The sequence below is a fragment of the Nematolebias whitei genome, chromosome 1, assembly GCF_014905685.2.
Source record: "Nematolebias whitei isolate Nwh7 chromosome 1, NemWhi1, whole genome shotgun sequence".
Lineage (NCBI taxonomy): Eukaryota > Metazoa > Chordata > Actinopteri > Cyprinodontiformes > Rivulidae > Nematolebias > Nematolebias whitei.
In genome coordinates this window covers 43,737,899-43,745,818 of record NC_056498.1, presented here as the reverse complement: position 1 = coordinate 43,745,818, position 7,920 = coordinate 43,737,899, and the positions used below count along the sequence as shown (strand labels likewise).

The 7,920-nt window shown below is 40.3% G+C and overlaps 1 long non-coding RNA gene and 1 other non-coding gene across 2 annotated transcripts; both read left to right on the top strand.

Moving 5' to 3' along the window:
• The first annotated feature begins 2,525 nt into the window (after positions 1 to 2,525).
• Positions 2,526 to 7,841, top strand: LOC119417332. The gene is made up of 4 exons (XR_005187137.1): positions 2,526 to 2,593; positions 3,239 to 3,279; positions 3,470 to 3,558; positions 7,788 to 7,841. It is a non-coding gene; the product is annotated as an uncharacterized LOC119417332 (long non-coding RNA).
• Positions 3,312 to 3,405, top strand: LOC119421173. The gene has a single exon (XR_005187345.1). It is a non-coding gene; the product is annotated as a small nucleolar RNA SNORD14 (small nucleolar RNA).
• Positions 7,842 to 7,920: the final 79 nt, after the last annotated feature.

The following is a 7,920-nucleotide window of genomic DNA, read 5'->3' as shown; positions in this document are numbered from 1 at the left end:
GGATGCTGCAGATGTTGGATGCTGTCTATCATGGTGCACTAAGATTCATAACTGGCTGTGATTATCGTACCCACCACTACACCCTGTATTCACTGGTTAACTGAACATCATTAACTTCACGCAGACTCTCTCACTGGTACATTTACATCTTTAAATCACTTCTTGGTCTGCTGCCTTCATACATCTCCTCCTACATGTCTCTGCGTGAGTGCAGCTACGGAGTGCGCTCTCAGGACATTATTACCTGCAGTGTTCCCTTAATGAGGACTGAACTAGGCAAAAGGGCCTTCTCCTACCATACCATGCCACTTTATTTATAGAGCACTTAAAACAGCTACAAAGCCAACCAAAGTGCTGTACAGACAGAACAACAGGTAACACACAAAGCAAAATACAAAATGAGGTAAATCAGAATATAGACATAAAAACGATGCAGATAATGACGACAAACCATTGTGGAGCATACAGGATCCAAACACAGATCATCTGGTGTTGAAAGCTACTGAATAGTAGTGAGTTTTTAAACGGGACTTGAAAACCGAGAGGGAGGGGGCCTGTCTGACAAGCAGAGGTAACTCGTTCCAGAGTCTTGGTCCTGCTACAGAGACGGCCCTGTCACCTCTGCGCTTACGACGAGTTCCTGGAACTGTGAGGAGCAACTGGTCCGCTGACCTCAGGGCGTGTGGTGGGACTACTTCCACTCCACTCCTGTTTCCTGGAATATCTTACAAAAAGATTTGAAGCTCTCGACCTTTGACCTCTCTAAGTGGCTTTAAGAATCTGTTGGACTCCTGGCAGGGACCAATGCAGACATGTTCCTGTTTTTAGTTTTCTACATTCGCTTTAGAATCTAGCTGTTTTTTTTGTTACCTTTTTCTTTTAGCCATCCTATTTGTAAAATAAAAAAAACAACCTGCAGTATGACTTTTTATAACTGTTTATTGTTGTTGCTGTTGTCCAATGTTGTCATCTTTCTTTGTTGAAATCAGGTCTCTCTTGTAAATGAGTCCTCGAGGCTCAATGGGATTTACCTGTCTAAATAAAGGTTGAAAGCTGCCCATGCCACAAGCGCTCATGCAACCCCATACCATCAGTGATGCAGGCTTCTGAACGGAGCGTTGATAACAACTTGGGCTATCCTTGTCCTCTCTGGTCCGGATGACATGGCGTCCCAGTGTTCCATAAAGAACTTCAAATCGTGACTCATCTGACCACAGAACAGTCTTCCATTTTGCCACACTCCATTTTAAATGACCCCTGGCCCAGTGCAAACGTCTGAGCTTGTGGAGCTTGCTTAGAAATGGCTTCCTCTTTGCACTGTAGAGTTTCAGCTGGCAACGGCGGATGGCACGGTGGATTGTGTTCACTGACAATGCTTTCTGGAAGTATTCCTGAGCCCATTCTGTTATTTCCTTGACAGTGGCATTCCTGTTTGAGGTGCAGTGACGTTTAAGGGCCCGGAGATCACGAGCATCCAGTAGAGTTTTACGGCCTTGACCCTTACGCACAGCGATTGTTCCAGATTCTCTGAATCTTTTGATGATGATAACTTAAAAGTCTTTGCTATTTTACGCTGGGTAACACCATTCTGGTATTGCTGCACTATCTTTCTGTGCAACAATGGTGGAATTGGTGATCCTCTTACCATCTTGGCTTCTGAGAGACACTGACACTCTGAGAAGCTCTTTTTATACCCAATCATGTTGTCAATTGACCTAATTAGTGTTAATTGGTCTTCCAGCTGTTCGTTATATGCTCAATTTCCTTTTTCCAGCCACTTATTGCTACTTGTCCCAACTTTTTGGGAATTTGTTGACACTGTGAAATTTTGAATCAACATATTTTCCTTTAAAATGTTACATTTACTCAGATTAAACTTTTGATCTGTCATCTATGTTATATTACGAATAAAATATTGACGTTTGCCATCTCCACATCATTGCATTCAGTTTTTATTCACAATTTGTTTAGTGTCCCAACTTCTTTGGAATCCAGTTTTTAGATGAGAGTTCTGTGATGGAGTTAAACTCAAAGCAGTCTGCTCCTCAGATAAATAATGTTAAATTATTGTATTTGTATATTTTTATTATGTTTCTGTTCTTTTTAAGTGCAGCTAACATTAGCTAAAATAAGCACAGGGAGGTATGTGTGTGTGTGGGGGGGGGGGTGTTTAAAACTGAGTTAACCCCTGAGTTTAAACTGTCCATCTAGCAGTTTTTTTGGGTTTTGTTACCTTTTTCCTTTTAGCCATCCTATTTGTTAAAAAAAAAAAAAAAAAAAAAAAAAAAAACTGTAGTATGAGTTTTTATAACTGCTTATTGTTGTTGCTGTTGTCCATTGTTGTCATCTTTCTTTGTTGAAATCAGGTCTCTCTTGTAAATGAGTCCTCGAGGCTCAATGGGATTTACCTGTAGAAATAAAGGTTGATTGATGGTTAACAACAATATTTTGTGTGTTGTTTTTCCTCCGGTCCAGCAGGAGGCGATGAAGCACCGCGGACTACTTTCACCAGCGGCGGGCTATATAAGAGACGGAAGACCATCGCTTCGGTCCTTTTCCCTGGATGAAGACTAGGAGACGGTTTGTTTAATCGGTAAATATGGTTTAAATTTTAAAAGTAACTCTTTGATTTCTTCTAGTCTCGTTTAATTGCCTCATGTTTGATTGTAAACTGGTAGTCTGGGCACAAGATGGCAGAGATATTTAACGGATTGCTGCGGATTGTTTCTGTGTAAATCGGAAGGTGTCTCCACGTTGGCCTCAGAAAAATTACCAGTTTAATCAATCAACAGTATAAACGAAGTACTTTGATCAGGTTTTATTATGTAATTAAATCGGATTTAGAAAATCTGATGTAAAGTTATTTTTAAACTTTTGAGTATTTTTAGGTGAAGTTGCCATGAAATAATCTTGATATAAAGTTGTTGCATTATTAATCTGTCAGGCATGTGTACAGTGTTTGCGATGGATTAAATATTAAGTTTAAAAAATAAAAATAAATTGGAGGTCTCTTGTAAACGAGGCTCAATGGGATTAACCTGTAGAGAATGTTGAATGAATAAAATGTTTTTAGCGTTTTAAATCTGGACTTGTGGAAATAAAACTGAAACGTGAGCGTGTTGGGACTGTTGATGATTAAAAATGGAAAACGTACAGATGAAACCAGCTGATGCTCAGACTGTAGAGTTGCCATTAATTGACATTTTGTCCAATATTTAAGAATCTTTCTTCTCTTCAGGGCTGGAGGTTCTTGCAGATGTTTGCAGCAGCTCAGTCCAGGTATGCTTCCTCCTTCAATCTCAGTCTTTCTGACGCCGTGATGACGCTTCTTCCTGCCATTCGTAGTTTCCACCAGAGGTCTTTGAGACCAGAGACGGCCCGATCCTTCCTTGGATGTCTGAGCGTTTCTGTTCCCACAGGTTGTCGGCTGTATTTCTGCTGGCAGCCCTAACTGTTGTTGCTTCAACAGGTTGGTCGACACAGAAAATGGCCTTCAGGGACACCGTAGTGGTGCAGGGGTTGGTGGAGGTAGAACTCTGGGCTCGCTGAACATGAAAGGTGAGGTGTTGGCTTGTTTTCGTCTTTTAATAATTTACTTAAAGGAACGTGGTGGACTCGTCTGCTGCTACAGAATCTGTACATCGACCTTTAGCTCGTCACAAATGACGAGTCACTCCGCTCGGCTCATCGTTGCTCCGCTGGAGGTGGTTTTGCACTGACCAGTTTCCTGCTGTGTGGGTGGGGTCGTTACTGGTCATGGTGGTCGAGCTGCTCCGCCCGTTCTGATCCTTAATCGCGCCCCATAATAGACCAATTTCTTTAGCTTATCCCTATGGAGCAATTTCATTCAAAATTAGTGTTCTTTAAAATTCAATTATCCATTAATTAAATGTTTCCATGAAGTGTTTAAATAGAAAATTTGTTTTTTAGCCTAGATTTATTTATTTAGTAATGGGAGTTTCATTTTGTGATTTTATTTTGTACAGCTACTTCACATATTTCAGGTGCTTCTATTTAACCCCATTGTTCATTTAAAGTGCTTTATTTCAAGTTGTATTCAAATGAGGAGGCGGGGTTTTCTCTTTGTTGACCAATCACAGCAAAGTATTCCTCACTGGGCTCTGCTTGGTGTTCAGAAAGTCGGGATGACAAGCGGGCAGTATGGAGGACGTTGGAGAACTGGGATGAAATGCAAAGATTGGATGATATTGAGCATTATGTTGACGTCCCGCGTTGTATCACAGGGTGTGATCATTTGGAGTGGACATGGAGTGGAGCGGGTCTCCTCTGCTGTGAGACTCCAGGCTCAGAGCTTGGAAGTGGGAGGGGCTTACGCCAAAGTCTCCAGTAATCTAAAAAAAAAAAAAGTCTAGATTTGTTGCTAATCACTCAAAAGTCACTAGAAGGGTCTAAAAAGTAAATGAAGCGAAAAAGTTAACAACGCTGCAGCCATGTCCGCTATTGTGCTCCAGCCTGTGCGGAAACATTGTGCTGCACGTTGGTTCCTCTTCAAAAAGGGCCCGTGTGTTTAGCATGAAAAATAAAAAGTGCCGTGTGCACGTCATGAAGTCATCGATGAGCTGCATTGACCCTGATCAAACCTGCCCCACAGAGAACACCCTGCCCCTCATTTGAATATAAGAACATGAAATATAAAGCGCTTGAAATGAAAAGGGTTAAAAAAATAAATAGAAACCCTTGAAATATGTAAAGTAGCTTTACAAAATAAAACTCCCATTTTTAAATACATCTTGAAATGAATAAAAAATAAATCTTGGATTAAAAAATTAAACCTTTTACTTAAATGTTTAATTTTATGAGAACATTAATTTCATTGATTGTTGATTAATAATTTTTCAAGATTAAATTTTGACTGACTTTCCATATATCCCAGCTCTGCTCAAGAAGTCCAGGTGTAGCCCTGAGGAGGAAGTGGAGGTTCAGTTGTAGTTTTGTTGGCCGGGTCATCCAGTGACGTAGCTCTGCTGACCAGAGGACGGGCTGCTTGTTTCAAAATGGGCTCCTCAGCAGTCCGCTCGGAATCGGGTCGCAGAAACTGGGCTGAGTAGGTGGTACCAGCAGTGGAGAGGCCTCACTGGTGCAGAACGGAGCAAAGTGCTGGAAGTGTCACTGTTCTGTAGAGCTGGGCGATGTGGAACAAAATGTCTCCATTTTAAGATAAATGCTGATTATAAAATATATTTTTCTTCTTTGCATAAAGTAACAAAAAAAAAAAAATCTGAGTCGAAGCTTTGTCTCAATTGTAGGGCTGCAAATAACGATTATTTCAATAATCAGTGAATCGGCAAAATAAACAACTGTTTAAATTTCCACCCCTTTTTTCCAAAATTAATTTGACTGACATGGCAATTTGCACAAAACAGGTTGCTTTTCTGTTAGTAAAATATTGAATAATAAAAAAATAAGTTGAGTAGCTTTTTTTAAAAAAAAAAAAATGTACACAAATATATACTTTATACCTGCACAAAATGTTACTACTTTGTAAGATGTGTCCTTGAGGGAAGAGTAACCTGGATTAAAAGTAGATTATTGTAACCTGGATTAAAAGTGGATGATTGTAGTGAAGCCTTCGTCTTCAACCATCGGCAGAGGCCTCATGTCAGTGACGATCATGTTCAGGATGTTTCAGTGAAGACAGCTGCTGCTGTGGTGTCCATGATGTCTGTCCATCATGAAGGATGTTGTTGTTTGTTTTTTTTTCTGGAATGAGAGAATTTATAGATATTATAAATAATTTACAGCAACTCAAGGAATGCCTTGTTTCACTTACAGTGTTAGGTTCAGGCAAATAAGTAGCTCAAAGAGTAATTAACCACACACACACATAAAATACTTAATTACACACACTTGAGTAGATGTGATAAATTACTTTTAATTCCTGTTTAAATGCAATTCATCCTGCCATACCTGCAGTGTCTTCAGACTTTGCCAGCAAATTAAAAGCTGAAGCTTAATCATTAAATTATTATCTTTGTGTTAGATTTATTTATAAATCACATTTAAACACTGCGTGTACAAATGTATAAAATAAAAAGTAACACGTTCTCTATCACGTCATTAATAAACAAGCAGCTTCAGCTTCAGACAGACTGACGTTACGTTTTCTCTCTTGAAACAGAACAAAGTGTTAAATTGTAGAGACTCACCTGCAACACATGAAGAGTTGTATCAGCTGCAGCTCCTTCGTCGTCCTCGTGACTCCCACATGCTTAGTTTTTTTTTTTTTATCTCCGTGGTTCTCCCGTGTTGTCACTTTTCAAAGCTGCACGTTGCACAGTTTTTGTCTTTGTGAAGTTCTCCCACACTTTTTAAAGGACTTTGGTCAAACAGTTTATCTCTGCATTGGTCATTTGTAAAATGTTCTTAATTTCCTTTTGAAAACGGCCCCTCTGCTCTGCAGAGGTGAACCTCCCGGTTCAACTCGCACTGCAGGTTTTTTTTGTTTTTTCCCCAAACTTTGTTCACTCAGCGTTGACAATGAACTGCAGGTGAACAAAACGGCTCCACAGCGCTCCTTAGCGGATAAAAAGACGGCTAACGCTTGAGCTGTCTTGTTCCACAGCTGAAATGGGATCGTGTCTTGGCTACCAGTATATGATTAAGCTGGAGATTTATCTCTGTTCCTCTAAAAGGCACAGCAAGGCTGAGTTCTGACCCATGGTTTGTTTCAGGGAAGGTGACGGGTCTGTTGAGCTGCAGCTGAATGGACTGTACTTACAGCTCCTTTCTATCTTATTTCAAGATCTTTACATAATCTGTGCCTCATGTACCCTTTCATCCAGCTCTACTAGATCTCTACAAAGAATCTGGTGTCCCCCATCAGTGTCTGAATGTGATAAAGCTCAGAGGCAATGAGGGGAACCCCCCAACTCTCCCATTGGAGGACGACTGCTCCAACCTCTCAACCACAGCTGCCCCAGCTGAAGAGGATTACCACATTTAATAATTGTGGCTGTGTGACCACTGGGACAAAACTAACTGAAATTTTTGTTTATGGTGGGGAAAAACTAACATCGTATCAAGATTTTCTTAAAATGGATATAAATTTTGGCCCATTACCGCCCAGCTCTACTTCATACATCTCCTCCTACATGTCTCTGCGTGAGTGCAGCTACAGCGTGCGCTCTCAGGACATCATTACCTGCAGTGTTCCCTCAGTGAGGACTGAACTAGACAAAGACCTTCTACTCCGCTCCTGTTTCCTGGAATATCTTGTAAAAGGACCTGAAGCTCTCGACCTTTGACCTCTCTAAGCGAGTTTAAAACTTAATTTCCTGGCAAAACTCGATGCACACGTGTTCCTGTTTGTAGTTTTCTTCTACTCCTTGTCTAGATTTTTATTCATTTATTTATTGCGATTTTTTTCCATTTTGACTCTACTTTCGGTCGCCATTTTAATTTAGTCATAAGAGGGATAGTTTTTTTTTTTTTTAGTCTATTGTCATCGTTACTCAGTTTGTTTAAGAGATCAGGTCTCTCTTGTAAAAGAGTCCCAGAGGCTCAATGGGATTAACCTGTGTAAATAAAGGTTGAATGATTGTCTCAATAAACAAGTCATAAAATCAAGTTTTAAAGGATCAAAAAACTAGAGTTGAACAGCAATCTTGAAATAACTGAACCTTTTTCCTGATTCACCTTCGTAACTAAAAAGTTCAACAATCGACTTGGTTCACCAGTAAAACATTTTGTGCAGTGACCACTGAAGGATGTGTGGAAATGTTGACGCACTGAAGAGACCAGTGATGCGGTTTCTTTTTGTTTTCCAGGGTAAATATCCTGGCAGTGGTGTCTCGTGGTGGTTAAAGCTCGTAAAGAGCGGTACGTACCTTCAAGTTCTAAGATCTGCTTCTGTTCGCTGTGATGATGCTTTTTCCTGCCATTCGTAGTTTCCACCAGAGG